Source organism: Herpailurus yagouaroundi, unplaced genomic scaffold (genome assembly GCF_014898765.1).
Source record: "Herpailurus yagouaroundi ecotype Mexico unplaced genomic scaffold, PumYag 187, whole genome shotgun sequence".
NCBI classification, from domain to species: domain Eukaryota; kingdom Metazoa; phylum Chordata; class Mammalia; order Carnivora; family Felidae; genus Herpailurus; species Herpailurus yagouaroundi.
The window spans coordinates 15,141,354-15,158,290 of record NW_024412418.1 but is presented as its reverse complement, the minus strand read 5'-3'; the positions used below and the strand labels follow the sequence as shown (position 1 = coordinate 15,158,290).

The 16,937-nt window shown below is 38.8% G+C and overlaps 1 pseudogene; it reads left to right on the top strand.

Annotated features, from left to right (window-relative positions):
• The first annotated feature begins 3,589 nt into the window (after positions 1 to 3,589).
• LOC121043964 (suppressor of SWI4 1 homolog) overlaps positions 3,590 to 16,937 on the top strand; it is a 41,976-nt pseudogene continuing 28,628 nt past the window's right edge.

Genomic DNA, 16,937 nt, shown 5'->3' with positions numbered 1-16,937 from the left:
AACTATTTTATACTTTCTCCTCTCTCCTCAAACTTCCAAATCTTCCTACACTCCAATCCTTCTAAGAGTTTGTTTTTCTATTATACTGAGGGGAAAAAAAAAACATTTAAGCCCTTCCTTCTGCTCCCACTGTCACATCTATGTTCCTTTCTGCATTCGTGTCTTCTTTCTCATTACTAGAAACGGACTCTGTACTCCTAAGGAAGCCTCTTTACTTGAACATTTCTTTCTTTCCTTTTTCAACTACTCATGGCCATAGATCCAACAGTAAATCTGTTCCTTGTGTGATCAATTTCCTCTTTCAACTGGAAAATAGGATTACAGTTTCTAAATAAGCTGTTAATTTCCATCACAAAATCAAATGAAAACCCTAAAATATCTTGACCATACATTGCATTCCAGCTACCACTCCACATCTTGGTTCTCTTTTAGAACAAAATGACATAGAGATGAATATAATTATTATTTCCAATTCCTATCCTCTTTCTCTCTTGAACCTACTCCAGTCAGGTTTTTTGCCACTACCATCCCACTGAAATGCCCCTTGTGAATATAAGCAGTGAATTTTCAGTTACTGAATCTGAGGACCAATTCTCAGATTTATCAGCGTTTGACACTTAATCATTCCCTGCTCCCACTCGAAAAGCCTTCCTCATATGGGCTCAGGGATACCCTAATTCTTTTTGGTTCTGGCTTCCATCTGGCCATGCCTTTGGCTTCCATTGCTAGATCCTCATCACGATTCTATGCTAGTAGTGTTGGGTTGCTCCATTTCCTATAGTCCTATGACTTTAACTATGATTGCTTTTATTTCTGAAATCAATGTTTGCAGTTTGAGCACCTACACTCAACTCTAGATTTGAACAATGAAATTCCCAGTGTGGGTCCATCTCACTGCCCTTTCATACTTGACATATTTAAAACCAGATTTCTAATCCCTCACCCATCTCAGTAAATGGCACTGCCGACTGTCTAATAACGCAGGCCAAAGACTTTGAAGTAGCATCTGAAATCTGTAAAACTCTACTCTAAAAGCAACCCGTAGGTCTTCCTTTATCCACCATAAAAATGTATCCTTTACCTTCTCCCTTAATGTCTCCTCCACTAATATTCTTGTCTCAGCCACCACTATCTCTGTATTAGATTAACGTAGTAGCCCCCAACTGGCTTGCCTGATGGCTGCCATTTCCCTTCCCCAGTCCACCAATCAGCCAAAATACTATTTGTAAAATTTAAGCTCAGCGTATTTCCATGCTTACAACTTTTTTTCTTGGTTTCATGTATCATTCAGTAAATAAAATAATATCCTTCAATGGCCTACTGAGCTCTGCATGACCAGGCCCTATGCTACCTCTCTGACCTCCCCTCATTCCACACTCCTCCTGGATCAGTCCACACCAGCCACAATCCCTGATGCTCTTCAAATGGGCAAGTGTTTTTTGTTTTGTTTTGTTTTGTTTTATTTTGTTTTGTTTTACTTTAGGGCCTTTCCACCTGCTGTTCCTTGGCTTAAAATGATTTTTTTTTCCATATAATCTCAGGGCTTTATCCCTCATCTCCTCTAGGTATTTGTTCAAATATTTTCACATTAGGGAAGCATTTCCTGAACAGCATATTTAAACTTGCATTCCTCTTCCCATATCATTTTCTATCTCCTTTCCATATTTTAATTTTTATTGTACTCTACCAGTTCACTCTCTGATATTCCATATATACTTTAGATTGTTGGTCTCCCTTCTACTGGAATTTGTAATAGGTAAGTCAGGTATCTTTGTTTTAAATTTTTAAAAATTAATTAATTAATTAATTATTTTCTTAGGGAGAGAGTGCAAACCCCTTAGGGAGAGAGGGGGAGAGGGTCAGAGGGAGAGAGAGAGAGAATCTTAAGCATGCTTCACACACAGCACAGAGCCTGATGCAGGACTTGATCCCATGACCCTTGGATCATGACCTGAGCTGGAATCAACAGTCAGACACTCAACTAATTGAGCCACCCAGGTGCCCTTCTGTTGTTGTTGTTGTTTTAACTGTTCCATTCCCAGCAGATAAAATGAGTCCTGATATATAGTAGGTGTTTGGTAAGAATTTATTAAATAAATGCAATACACAAAGTGCAATTGTACCAGTCATTTAAAAATTCCTGTCTGGGTCTATCCATGACAGTACACATGGAGACGGGAATAGAAAAAAGTCTCTGACAGTAGAGAAATTGTCTCTTGCTAATGTTACCTAGAAAGAGAAATGAGTGTTTACACACAAAAACACAGCTTTGTGGAACTGTGTTTTAATAGGTTTAATCACACAGAAATGATCAATAGAAAAAAAAAGTATTCCTTTTAACAAACTAGTTTTGGACCATCAGCAGTGTTTCCCAAGGAATATTCCATTTGAAGCTGTTTATAGGAGCTATTACCAGGTATAATCTATGAGAGGGATTCTATAACACACAGGCTTAAGAAAAGCCATAACACATTTAAATAGGTTTTTCCATTACATGACTTCTTAAATTTTTTTAACTCAAATTTGTATTGCATATTCTATAAGAGCAATAATTTAGATACTGTTTTCAAAACTTGTTTGAATAAATAACACTTTTGTTATGAAGCTATTTATGGAGTTTCCTTAAACATATTGAACAATATTTAACACCTATAATTATTATTCTAGACACTGAGAATATAGGAGGAACTGAGTCCTTATTCTAATGGAGATTACATTTTACTTCCCATTAATAAAACCAAGAAGGTGCAACAATACACCAATAGATACAGAAGCCCAGATAATATAGGCTATTTCTCAAATATATGAGAGTGTGTTTTGCTGTTTAATTATTATATAATAGTACTTTTACTATTTTAAATTATATATCATGTTACTATTGTATAATAAGAATATCTATAACTTTTCAAATTGCTGATAGTCTAATACCGGCCTGTAGTGTGGTATCACACTTATTGTGAACTTTGTTAAAAAATGTATTTTTTCCACTACACACACATAAAAATGGACTAGGTATTAAGAAACTGAAATTCTCGTGCAGAGCTTTGAATTTACTAAGTCCTGTGCCCTTTGGCAAGTCACTAAATGTCTTTAAACCTCACATCTTTTAGCTTTACATTGATGGAAGAAACCTTTGGAACACCTGCTTTATGCAGTGGTGATTCTTATCCCTGCATCATGTTCCTTCATGTATACAACATTCCAGGTGTAGAAAATTACACACACACACACACACACACACACACACACACACACACACTTGTAATCACCATCACTGTTTTCTAGAGCTAGCCACTGTGCTATAATATAAAATATGTTATGGAAAAACATAAGGAAAAGATGGCACTCCATAGTGGGGGTTGGGAGATATTTCCTAAAATATTTATCTTCTCACCAGTTCTTTTCTACCAGCCCTTCCATGAAGGAGAATTATACTTCTTTCCCTACTGATGTCATTCTTGGCCACATGACTTAATTTGTAGAGGGAAATATGAGAGAAAGTCATATGTTTGTTACACTTCTCAGCAAAAGCCTTAGGGGCCATTATATGGTTCTGCCATCTCTCTTTTAACACTTCCATGATATCGGCATGAACCAGGTAAGAGGTATTCCTTTGGTATTGGTCTTAGACTATGAAGCTGAGCCATAGTGAACCCACAGTCAACCTATGATGGACACAAACATGAGCACAAAATAAAGTTTTGCTATAAAACCCTAATCTGGGTTCGTTACTGCAGCAATACACAGATAAGCTCGCTGCTACAAAACACTTTAGAGATGTACTTACATTTTAGACATGATTTGATGTGTAGGGTGTTCACTATGTAGGCCTGGGGTATGCAGAAGAAGAGCTGGATTTCCAGGTAAAGAGTGCAAATGTGCAAATGTCTGCACACAAGATAAAGAGCGGTGGTTTTGAGGAATTGCAGGTACTTTATCACATCCACATTTGACTTAATATACAGTTTTTAAAGTTTATTTATTTATTTTGAGAGAGAGAGAGAGAGAGAGAGAGGGAGACAGACAGAGAGAGAAAACATGGGGGAGGGGCAGACAGAAAGGAAGAGAGAGAATCCTAAGCAGGCTCAGTGCTGTGAGCACGGAGCCTGACCCAGGGGTATATCAGGGTCAATTTTATATATTAAGGTCTTTGGACTTTATCATATAGATGTTAAGGATTTAAACAGTGCTGGTAGCAAAACTGGTTTTGTCAGTTAAAAAAAGACCATTCTAGGGGCACCTGGGTGGCGCAGTCGGTTGGGCGTCTGACTTCAGCCAGGTCACGATCTCGCGGTCCGTGAGTTCGAGCCCCGCGTTGGGCTCTGTGCTGACAGCTCAGAGCCTGGAGCTTGTTTCCGATTCTGTGTCTCCCTCTCTCTCTGCCCCTCCCCCGTTTATGCTCTGTCTCTCTCTGTCCCAAAAATAAATAAAAACGTTGGGAAAAAAAATTAAAAAAAAAAAAAAAAAAGACCATTCTAGCTCCAGGACAGGTGGTGTGCTGGGATATGGTGAAAGACTATTTGGGAAACAATTGCATTAATTCCATAGTGAAGTTTGAAAACTTGAATCATGGGGGTGACAGTGCTAGAGATAAAAGTATAAATTCCAGTGGCATTTGGGTGGTAGAAGCAGGAACATAATGAACTACTGGGACCAAGAGGAATAGTAGAAATAGAAATAGAGGAGCAGAAGGAGGAAGATGATGTCTGTTGAAGGGCTCTAACAGCTCTTTATAAATGTGAGAGAATATCCTTTCTACCACACTACTAATGAGGAAGCACGAGGATGGGGCAGGTTGAGTGAAATGTGGATTTGATTCTTCTTTAGGCGAAGCTGTTTGCTGGAAGGAACAATGTGCTGGCTGAGTGTCAGTAAATGTATCATCTTCAGAGTTCTACAAGTCCTTGTTTATGCTGATAGTACTTACCTGAAAAACCAGTATTCACAGTAGGCTGTGCCTAAAAGCACAATCCAGGATGGGTAATACTCTTACCAGTTGCTTGCTTCCATTTTACCTATTGTCTGGTAAATAAGTTTCTCTGCACGACTGGAATAATAAAAACAGGATGAGTGTCACTGCTCTCCTGACAGCCAGCCAGCCCTAGGGAAACAGCAGCCTGCCCTGGAGAACGTGGTTGTTGGAGGTACGCAGACAAATGCAACACTTTTGAATGACACGCTTTCATATATAATTTAAGCTCTTTCTCCAAAAAAGAACTTCTGCCAGAAAATAATCAGAAGAAAATGTATTGCCCTAAACTCCTCCTCCCAACGTTTGTTATCAAAGACATTACACTAAGGCTTCTGGAGCATTCAAAGTTGTTTTGTTAATATCAAACTTTGGGAGCTCACCATTTTTCTGGACCTCATTTTTTTAAATCGTCACAATTATGGGTACTGGAAGAATTTTAGTTCTTTTGGGCAGTGTCACCAAGAGCAGAATAGTACCTGATACTTCTATTTACTTTCAAACTGGAGGGACAAATTTAAAGCATCCCAGTGAGGGGAAATGATCTGCTTTTTTGATGAATAGATATGGATTTATTTTCTTAAAAATTCATGGTTGTTTATTTGAGACTGAACATGAGCAGGGGAGGGACAGACAGACAGGGAGGCAACCTCAAGCAGGCTTCCGTGCTGTCAGTGCAGAGCCCCTTGTGGGGCTTGAGCCCGCAAACCGTGAGATCATGACATTAGCCAAAATCAATACTTGGATGCTCAACTGACTGAGCCAGTCAGGTGACCAATATGGATTTATTTTCAACGTGAAGCATTCATGAGAGGGAAAATCCCCAAATGGTGGTTGTGGGCTGTCAGAAGGGGATTTTCATTTTTATCTGAAGCAAGAAAGGCTACGAGATCTCAAAAGTTATTTGATTTGACATTTAACTTTGAAAAGGGATTTTACCAGCAGAGAAATCACAGGAGGGATGAAAAGAAAAGGTAAGGGTTATCTGGGGTTACATGGTGAGTGTCAGAGGGATGGGAGAAAAGGGAAAAGGTGTTTTTAAAAAGGATCTAATTAACAGTGTGAAACAGGGGAAACCGGAGCAAGAATTGAGCAGCAAATACTATAGGGGACAGTGAGAGTAAAGAACTGTGATTTCCTCCGTCTGAGCATCTAGACAAAAATTCCAAAGTTGGCAGTCACATACCCTAGTCAATTGGGTCTGTTCATATCGTCTCTCCTTCTGTAACCAATCCTCTTTTCCTTTTAAGCTCTACCCCATTCTGCAGTTAAGACCGGCTCACTTTTCATTCCAGCTACTACTTTTGCCCTCAGCAGATACCTCGTTTATTACCACCCCTGGGATGGAATCAACTTTATCTTCTCTTCTCTGACCTAGAATTGGGGACCAGTGTCTGGGGGTTTTAATAGAATTCTTCTATCCCCATAATTTCTTCCAATAAAACATATTCATACCAACTTAGGAATTAACTCAGAAAAGGACACCTTTGTAATACGAATATACCTGGCCTTGTCTGTACTCTTATTCTTTAGCTAGCTCCAATTTTATCAGATTGGGTAACCTTCCCTGTTCAGGCTGCTGCAGTGGATTCTAGCACTTTCTTTATATTCTTATGTTCCTCTGGGTATAGATCACATTCTCTACCTAATTGCCAGAATGTGGTTTCTGGTGTTTGGACTACCGACGTGTTAGTTTAAGCAGTGGAGGTAATCAATAGTTTAATCAGTCACTCCTTTTCTAATTCTGTTTGCATTACTTACATTATTCATCACGTGCACAACTAATGCCTTTCCTCCGGCTAAAGTCAAAATCAGGTCAAGTTGAACAATATGAACAAATGTGGAAAACATCAATATATACATCTTCATTCTTTTGTAAAAATTCTTTGAAGTTTTATTTTTTTGAGAGAGAGAGAGAGAGAGCGCAGGGGAAGGACAGAAAGAGGGAGAGAGAGAACCCCAACAGGCTCCGTGCTGTCAGTGCAGAGTCTGACATGGGGCCCAAAATCAAGAACTGTGAGATCATGACCTGAGCTGAAATCAAGAGTCAGATGCTTAATCCACTGAGCCACCCAGGTGCCCCACATCTTCATTCTTGTTATCGTGGATTTGGATGTTATAGTGCAGTGTAAACTCGCATGAAAATGTATTTACATGGAAGTATCTGACTTCTGCATACGAATTTTTGGAATCTACTTGTTTGCTACTAAAATAGGCAAAATCAAACTAAAGTTATGCAGAGTTTGAATGACAAGTGTGTAAAGATACTAACATCAAGCTCACAGGATTATGTTGAGTGTTTTTTTTTTGGGGGGGGGGACAGAGAGAGACCGAGCATGAACGGGGGAGGGGCACAGAGAGAGGGAGACACAGAATCGGAAACAGGCTCCAGGCTCTGAGCCATTAGCCCAGAGCCTGACACGGGGCTCGAACTCACGGACCGCGAGATCGTGACCTGGCTGAAGTCGGACGCTTAACCGACTGCGCCACCCAGGCGCCCCATGTTGAGTGTTAAATGTAAGGCATATGAAACAAAATAATTGTTAAATTCATAGCAGTAAAACGAACTCAGAGGAAGCTTGAGTGTCTTTGTAAAATGAAGAGTTCTTTGTGACAGAGGTAGATTCTGTAGATAGGAGTTCCTGCTAAGTCAAAGCTGGAATTCAGAACTTGGGTTTCCTTTTGAGTGTTGATCTTTTGAGGCAGCTGTGTATCTCCTAACATGGGTAGATAACCATAAATTTTTTTTGTTTCTTTTCTGTCTTTGTTGTGTGTGTGGCTACTATTACTGTGTAGGTTTTTTTTTTTCAACAAAGGGAAGATATATATTTTTTTCTCTTGGACAGGGAATTATACATGAGACAGAGAGACTTGTTCCTCTTTCGTGGACCCAGGAATTATTGCTCAGTCCTTCCAAGAAGAAGGGTAGAGTCAGAAAGTAAAGAAATGGGTCTCATAAAGGACTTTGTGAGAACTCAAAGAAAAATGAGTGCTGGCTTTGGTGCCTGGAAAACACCAACACTCATCACCCCAGGCAGAGCATTGCTTTTCTAGGTAATTAGGGTGACCAATGCAGCAGAACCTTTGCAGGTGACTGCAGCTAGTCTAGGAGCACTGTACTACCCAATGGGGACAGCAGATCTCCAGTGGAGATGTGGCAGGACAACATAGTACCCAGATGGCATAGATCCATCATGGCCGAATGTACAATGTCCCCTGGGGCCTATGGGAACTATTAGAGAGCTGAGACTGCAGAGTCTGGCATTTTGGGTGAGAAAATGAGATCCAGGGCTGAACCAGGGCAATATAGGATGTCTGTCTAGCTGTATAACCTCATAGAAGTTAACTCTAGTGACAAGAACTAATTTTCTCTTACTTATTTTGCCCAAAGGTCATCACAAAAATCATTACCAATAAGTGTCATGTTAGTCCCTACAAGAACATTGCATTCGGATGTATCATTACAGGCACAGGTGCATAAATGTGCATAGGTTTATACAGAATTAACATTTTGTCTGAACTCCACAGCTTGAGAACTAAGAAAGAGCCTTTTGGTAAAATAATCCAAATATTTTCACATATATTTGGGCTGTATAACTGTTTGTCAGAAAAGCTTTTCTAGGGGCACCTTGGTGGCTCAGATGGTTAAACATCCAACTTTGGCTCAGGTCATGATCTCCAAGCATGAGTTTGAGCCCCATATCGGGCTTTGCTGCTATCAGCACAGGGACCACTTTGGATCCTCTGTCCTCCTCTCTCTCTGTCCCTCCCCTGCTCTCTCTCCCTTTCTAAAAAAATAAACATTAAAAATGCTTTTCTATTCAACATACATTTACTGAGCATACCTGCATGTATAAATATAAACATCAGTAAGATAGAGTGCTTGTCTCAGTAATGTTTCTGTTTACTAGAGGGATTTCTCTCTACTCTTTCACTCTTGCACACCACAATGTTCCACAAATTTATAAATAGGAGGACATGATACAATGGACAGAGAGGCAAGGCTGGGAAAGAATGGGAGCATGTAGGAAAATGGGAAAGGGGAATGTTTCATTGGAACAAATATTTTTTGACCTGGGGCTTACTTGGGGGATGGAGAAAATCTTCAAAGTCAGAAATTATCAAATAAGTTATTCTTGACACAATTATAATATGAGCTAAGGCAGAGGCTTAAAACACTTGAGAAGTCTGGGCCATGATATATAGGCCTCAAGTCCCACCTTATTTTAAGAAGAGTGTGGGTCCAGGGGCACCTATATGGCTCAGTTGGTTAAGTGTCCGACCTTAGCTCGGGTCATGATTTCACTGTTAGTGAGCCTGAGCCCTGCATGGGGCTCTTGCACTGCTTGGGATTCTCTGTCTCCCTCCCTCTCTGCCTCTCCCCTATGTGCTCTTTCTCTCTCTCTCTCTCTCTCTCTCTCTCTCTCTCTCTCTCTCTCAAGTAAATAAAATAAAATAAAATCATTAAAAAAAAAGAAGAGTGTAGGTCCATTTTGTGAAGGCTGTTGATAATGAAAGCTGTGCTTTGGAGAGATTGTTCCTGCATCTGAAGAGGCCCTTTCCCTGGGAAGGATAGTGGGGTGGGGCGGGGGTGGGGTGGGCGAGACAAGGGACAGGACGGTGACTGGGGACTCACCCAATGGCTCCTTCTCCACAGCCCTGCAGTGACCCTTAAGATGACTTTACAGAAACTAGAGGGCTCCACAAACAGGATTTGAAGGCTTTTGTTGAATCCATCTTCTAGTTTTTACAACTGAAGACACTTAGGATTAAAGTTCATGAATGATTTGGGCAAGATGATATAGTAATCTGTTCCTGGGCTTTGTGCTCCCCAGCCCTCAGGTATAGATTGGTGACTGGAAAAGGCCCCAAGATATTTTCTCCTGGTTCACTTCACACCTTCACAATCTGCTTTTCCTGCAGATATTCTCAGTTTTCCATGAAATTAAAAGTCCTTTTGGGAAATCAGCATTCCTAGGCAAGAACGTTGGCAGACCACTGGCTGTTGCAATCTCTGGACATTCTTATTTATTTTTATTTTTTAAACTTTATTTATTTATTTTTGAGAGAGAGCACACAAGCAGGGAGAGGCAGAGAAAGAGAGAGAGGGAGACACAGAATCTGAAGCAGGCTCCAGGCCCTGAGCTGTCAACACAGAGCCTGACATGGGGATCAAACTCACAAACTGGGAGATCGTGACCTGGGCTAAAGTCGGAAGCTTAACTGACTGAGCAACCCAGATGCCCCAAGCTCTAGACATTCTCGACCATTATTTTATGTATTGTCATTGTTGTTCTTATTTGGGGGAATAGTGGCTGTGACAAAGTTTTCAGAGTCATGAAGGGTCTTGGCATTTAATTCTTTTTAAGATTTAGAGGTTGGAATTGTACAGTTGAGGAGACATTTGGATTTTCACAACTCCTTTCAGAATGAAGTACACAGTAATGTCCTATTTATATCCAAAGCAAATGCTACATTGCACTATGATGTATCTTTATAAGCATGTTAAATTCTCTAAAAATCAGACAGTCATGCAGTTTTCTTCATGCACACCTAACCCACAGATGATCCATGGATTGGCATTGTCTGTAATCATTGGCATTGCAAGCTACAGAATCCTACATTGATTTGAATGAGAGACGTGGAATGTATGGGAGACTGAAAAAAATGGGAAGATCCCTGATCTTGCTGACTTTTGCTTCAGTCTTGGAGGAGAAGGTTTTTTCTTGATCCTGTTAGTGTCCTTGGCTGGTCTGTTTTATTTACATACATACACACACACACACACACACACACACACACACACACACACACAAAATATACTTATATATAGCACACCTATCTATTTCTTGAATATATACCTTTTTCCCAGTTTTATTGAGAAATAATTGACATATGTCACTGTATAAATTTAAGGCATACAGTATGATGGTTTGCTTTATATATATTATGAAATATATATATATACATATATTTATATATATTATGAAATGATCACCATAATAGGTTCAACTAACATCCATCTTATCGAATTTTTCTTTCAAAAGGAAAAATAAAAAATGAAAAAATGGGTAGATTTTCCCTATTATGAGAACTCTTAGCATTCACTCTCTTAACCACTTTCCTCTATGTCACACAACAGTGTTAGCTGTAGTCATCATGTTGTACATTGAATCCTTAATATTATTTATTTTATAGCTGGAACTTTGTACCTTTTGACCACCTTCCTCTAAATTCCCCTCCCTCTATCCTCTTGTAACCCCAAGTGTGGTCTCTTTTTCTTCTTCAGTGAGTTTTGTACTTTATTGTTTTGTTTGTTTTAGATTCTACATATAAATGAGATCATACAGTATTTATCTTTCTCTGACCTACTTCACTTAGCATAATGCCTTCAAGGTCTATCCATGTTGTTGCAAATGGCAAATGGCAAATGGTAGTATTTCCTCCTCTTGGTGGCTGAATGATTCTTTATATATACACATGTATATGTATACATATATGTATATATGTATATATATGTGTGTATATATATACGTGTATATATATGTATATATACATACATATATATATATATATATATATATATGTATGTATGTATATATACCACAACTTCTTTATCCATTCATCAATCAGGGGACACTTAAGATCGTTTCCATGTCTTGGCTATTGTAAATCATGGAGGTGCAGAGGTGTTAGTGTTTTCACTTCCTCTGGCTGTATTCCCAAAAGTAGAAATGCTGGATCATATGGTAGTTCTATTTTTAATTGTTTGAGAATCCACCATAGTGTTTTCCTTAGTGGCTGTACTGATTTACAGTCCAAACAACAGTGCCCAAGTGTTCCTTTTCCTCCACATCCATGTCAGCATTTGTTATCTCTTATCTTTTTGGTGATGGCTATTCTAAGAGGTGTGAAGTGATATCTATCTCATTGTGGTTTTCATTTGCTCTCCCCTAAGGACTAGTGATGTTGAGTACTTTTCATGTACCTGTAGGCCTTTTGTATATCTTCTTTGGAGAAATGTCTATTTAGGTCCTTTGCTCATTTTAAAATTGGGTTTTATTTTATTTTATTTTATTTTATTTTATTTATTTTATTTTATTATTTTATTTTATTATTTGCTATTTAGTTGTAAGGAGTTCCTTATATATTTTGTACATTAATCCCTTATCAGATACATGGTGCAAAACATGTAGTTTTTCCCATTCTGTAGGTTGTCTTTATACTTTGTTGGGTTTTTTGGCTTTGCAGAAGCTTTTAGTTGGATGTAGTCCCACTTACTGGTCATTTCATTTTGTAGCTTGTGCTTTAGGTGGCATATCCCAAAAGCCATCACCAAGACTCTCATCCAGGAGCTGTATTCCTTTTTTACTTCAGAGGTTTCATAGCTTCAGGTTTTACACTTAAGTCTTTAATCCATTTTGAGTTAATTTTTGTGAGTGGTGTGAGATATGGGTCCAGTTTCGTTCTTTTACATGTGAATATCCAGTTATCCCAGCACCATTTATTGAAAAGACTGTCTTTTCTCCATTGAGTATTCTTAACTCCATTGTCAAATATTAGTTGATGGTATGTGCTTGAATTTATTTCTGGGCTCTTAATTCTGTTGCATTGATCTGTTTGATGATTTGTTTGTTTGTTTTGCCAGGACCATACTGTTTAATGACAATAGCTTTATAATACGCTGTGGAATCAGGAAGTATGATGCCTCTTGCTTTATTCTTGTTTCTTAGGATTTTTTTTATTCAGAGTCTTTGTGTTTCCATATCAATTATATAAGTGTGTTTTCTACTTCTATTTTTTAAAATGACATTTGACTCTAGATAGGGATTGTATTGAGTTTATAAATGGTTTTGGTACTACAACATTTTAATAATATTCTTCTGCTCTATGAATGTGGGATGCCTTTTCATTAATTTGTGTCTTTGGTTTTTTTCAATCAGTGTCTTCTAGTTTTCAGAGTAGCAATATTTCACCCCCTTAAATTTATTCCTAAGTATTTTATAGTTTTTGATGCCATTGTAAATCTTTACCTCTTTTGCAGAAACTTCATCACTGTGTAGAAATGCTACTGATTTTTGTGTGTTAATTTTGTGTCCTGCAACTTTACTAATTTATTGATTAGATCTAACAGATATTTGGTTGAGTCTTTAGGATTTTCTGTCTAGAAAGTCATGTCATCTGCAAACAGAAACAATTTTACTTCTTCCTTATCTGATTCAGATACCTTTTATTGCTTTTCCTTGCCCGAATGCTCTAGCTATTATAGTAGTATGTTGAGTAGAGTGGTGAGAGTGGACACTCGTCTTGTTCCTGATCTTAGATGAAAAGCTTCCAGTCTTTCACCATTAGGTATGTGTTAGCTGTAGACTTGTCATATATAGCCTTTATTATGTTAAGATAGGTTCCTTCTATACCTAATTTATTAAGAGTTTTTTTTTTATCATGAACACATGTTGAATTTTGTGTAATGCTTTTTCTGCATCTATTGAGATGATTATATGATTCTTTTCTTCTGTTAATGTGATATGTCATATTGATTGATTTCTGTATGTTGAACCATCTTGCATCCCAAGGATAAATTTCACTTGATCATGTGAATGTTCTTTTTAGTGTGCTGCTGAATTCGGTTTACTGGTTTTTTATTGAGAATTTTTACATCTGCATTTATCAGAGATATCAGTCTATAGTTTTCTTTTGTAGTAGAAAACTCCACAGCAGGTAGGGCTATGATTTAGCTCCTTGCCTGAACATGAGCAAACCAGGTCCTTTAGTAGCAGGAGAGTTGTGACCCCAAGGCTTTTCCTTCCAGGAAGCAACTTTATTCATGCCTGCACTGCTCAGTTGGGTTTGTACCTGAAGAACTGAGACCCAAATGCCATGTGGTGTAGTTTTTTATATATTTTCTACTTCTTTGTCTCCCATATATGGTAACACACAAACATGTAGTCTGATTAAGTGGTCTCATGTTACAAGGTCGTGAGGGATGTTGTCACATACCTGTATAGCCAAGTTGCCCTGAGGTGTTTTTTTTTTTTTTTCCTTTGGGAGGGGACCCTACCACACTTTGGATGTCAAAACAAAACTACTCATTTGAGGATCTGAATCAGGCGGATGTGCATCCCACCAGGATCACTGGTCAGAGTATACTTTTGACATGGTTCTGCAAATGAGCAGAACCGCTGGTTGAGATTCCTACTTGGGCACTGCAGATATCAACTAGGTCTGCCAAGATCAGTGTGTGGGTTGTTGCAAGCCTCCCCACTTTTCCATCAGTCAGATTCCCAGTAGTTGAGACCCGCAGATTCCCTTGTAATCTCTGTGGTGCGGGATTAGAGTAGGGGCTCCTCCAAAGGAACCCATGGCACTGGCGGTGAGCTAGATATCCCCTCTTTTCTCACTGGAGGCTCTGGAGGCTCAGGAGAGAGCTCTGAATGTAGTGCTGCACTGGCCTTGGGGAGAGGCAATGTGGTCAAGGCGGGGGTGCCTCTCTTACCCTTTCTAATGCGTCTGTCTTGGTCTCTGTGATGCAGGGGGTGTCTTGTATTGAGGAGTTGTTCGTTATTCTTGTGATGGCATGCAAAGTGAGGAACAATTTATGTCACCTTCTTGGTGACCTGTTAGATCCTGGCTGGGTCTGACAATTAAGCTGACAAAGGTGGATTAATAGGAGAAAAGCATGCAAATTTATTTGATGTCTTATGTGACATGAGAAACTTCATAAGGAAATGAAGACCCAGAGAGACGAATCTGTGTGTGTTTATGCAAGTTTGATGAAGAGTGGATAGTTGTGGAAGAATGTGATAGGTTGAGAAGCATGAAGTAATCTATAGTAAACGGCGAGAGACTTAGAAAGGCCTATTTGTTAAAATTTGTCTTGGTGTCCCTGTGCCTCTCCTTCTCAGATAGGGAGGTGCCTTTCACATGAGGACTTTATGACCTGTTTCAGGGAAGAATGGCCTTGTGGGAAGGAGGCCAGAGTTGTCTCCCTGCTTTTGCCATTTTCTCAGACTCCTTAAAAGTATTCAATTGCCAATATTTGAAGGTAGAATGCCCTGAAAGCTATCAGTCTCCTCTATATTTTTTTGATTCTCCTCCTTCTAACCATGTTGCCCAAATGGGACTATGACTACAACTCCCCGGGAGTGTTCTGGTGCTTAACTGGGAGGGTAGTGGAAACATTCTTATGCCCATGTAAATCTTAAAGGGCTTCTCCTGTTAGACACATTGAATTTAATAGTGGTTACTGGTAGGCAGGAAAAAAAAAGACAACTTTCAGCATATTCATTGTAATTAATTGCATTAGGAAAACCTGAAGCTAGGTAGACATCTGTTGCATGGATAAGGAATAAAAGTGCTTTTGAGATTGTCTTTAATTTCTACCCCTCAGTGAGATCCTAAGAATCTACCTTGGGTTTTTGGTGACTCACTGTTAGCCTCTCAGCTCTGTTTATTTATCTTGGGCTCCTACTCCCCCAACCTAGAAACCTATTTAAACCTATGTTTCAACAGTTTCCGTCCTAGCCAGCTGACATGTTGAGACAATTAAATGAAATTTAACCCTGCAGAAGTATCATCTAAGGACGACACTTATAATTTAAAAGTGGGGTTTTGGTAATTAAGACGCTTTCGAGACCTCAAGGAATAATTCCTGGAGGGCCACTTAGGGACTGTGCAGGTGGGAGAAAGAGATTTTATGGATGGACCTTAACGGCATGCCTCATCCCACACACAGTCATCTTCCTGTCTAGAAGGTTAATTGTACAGGAGAGAATGAGGCTGAACCACGACTTCCTCTTGGTGCCTCCTTACATATTTTTCTCTTAGGCTGAGTCTTCAATTTTATGCAGAGCCAGGTGTTGTAGAGTGGGGTGAAGTAACAAATCAACCCATTTGAGCTTTTGAAGATACTAATTTTCCTTTGCATATCGTTAATCTGGGTGTATATATCCCCCTTTCAAAGCATTTCTGAACTTAAACACTATCCAAAACAACATGTGGCAGTTTCTCTAATTACTTATGATTAAGAAAAAGCAAAGTCAGGCCCTCAAGGCATCAACGCTTTGCCATTTTACTGGAGAAATGAATGCTGCAGAGCAAAGCAGCTTGAAAATTAATGTGCAGCACAACCAGGCAGTTCAAGATCGCATTTCTTTTCTGCACTGTATTTCAAAAATGTTTTACACAACGAGAATAGGGTGGGGGAAGAGCAGATGGTTTGAGTTATAAAAGCCATTGAAAACAATGGTGCAAAGACATTTTTGTGCAGTAAAAACTTCATCAAAAGTGTCAGTCACTGAGTCCGTCTGTGGCAGAGTGAAGGAGAGAATAGAGGAAGACCAGAAATGGAAAATAGAGCTATGTGGATGTGGGCCTTAGAAAATGACAGAAATATGGTTGAAAAAATTAAGAAGGATATGTTAACTTTAGAAGGATAGTGTGGAATGTCTCCTTGAGTTAACAACAACAACAACAACAACAACAACAACAAAAGGTGGTAGACAAACACATTTATTTGGAAAAGATATAGTAATATTTTTCCAGATCTTTCCTTAGGAAGTAATTTGTAATTTATTCTCCTCTTAATGAACTAATTTATTCTTACTGAATGTAGAGAAACAAAGTATTTCTCCTACTTGGCGGGAAGAAGCTTATCTCATTAGTCTATCAAAAGCTGAAGGTATAGAAGTTAATACCAAAAATCAGCCTGGCAGCTGATCCAGAGCAAAATGTAACAAGAGGTTTAAAATGGATACTTAGTAGTTTTACCATCCCTAGATTGAGGGCTTTTGATTATTTTTTACTGTATAATTTCTCCAAATTCTACAAGATTGCTTTTGTAATTCTAGAAATTCTCTGTGTTGACCAGCAAGTTATTCCCCCCACCTTAGGTCTAAATTTTCTTTCTTTCTTTCTTTCTTTCTTTCTTTCTTTCTTTCTTTCTTTCTTTCTCTTTCTTTCTTTCTTT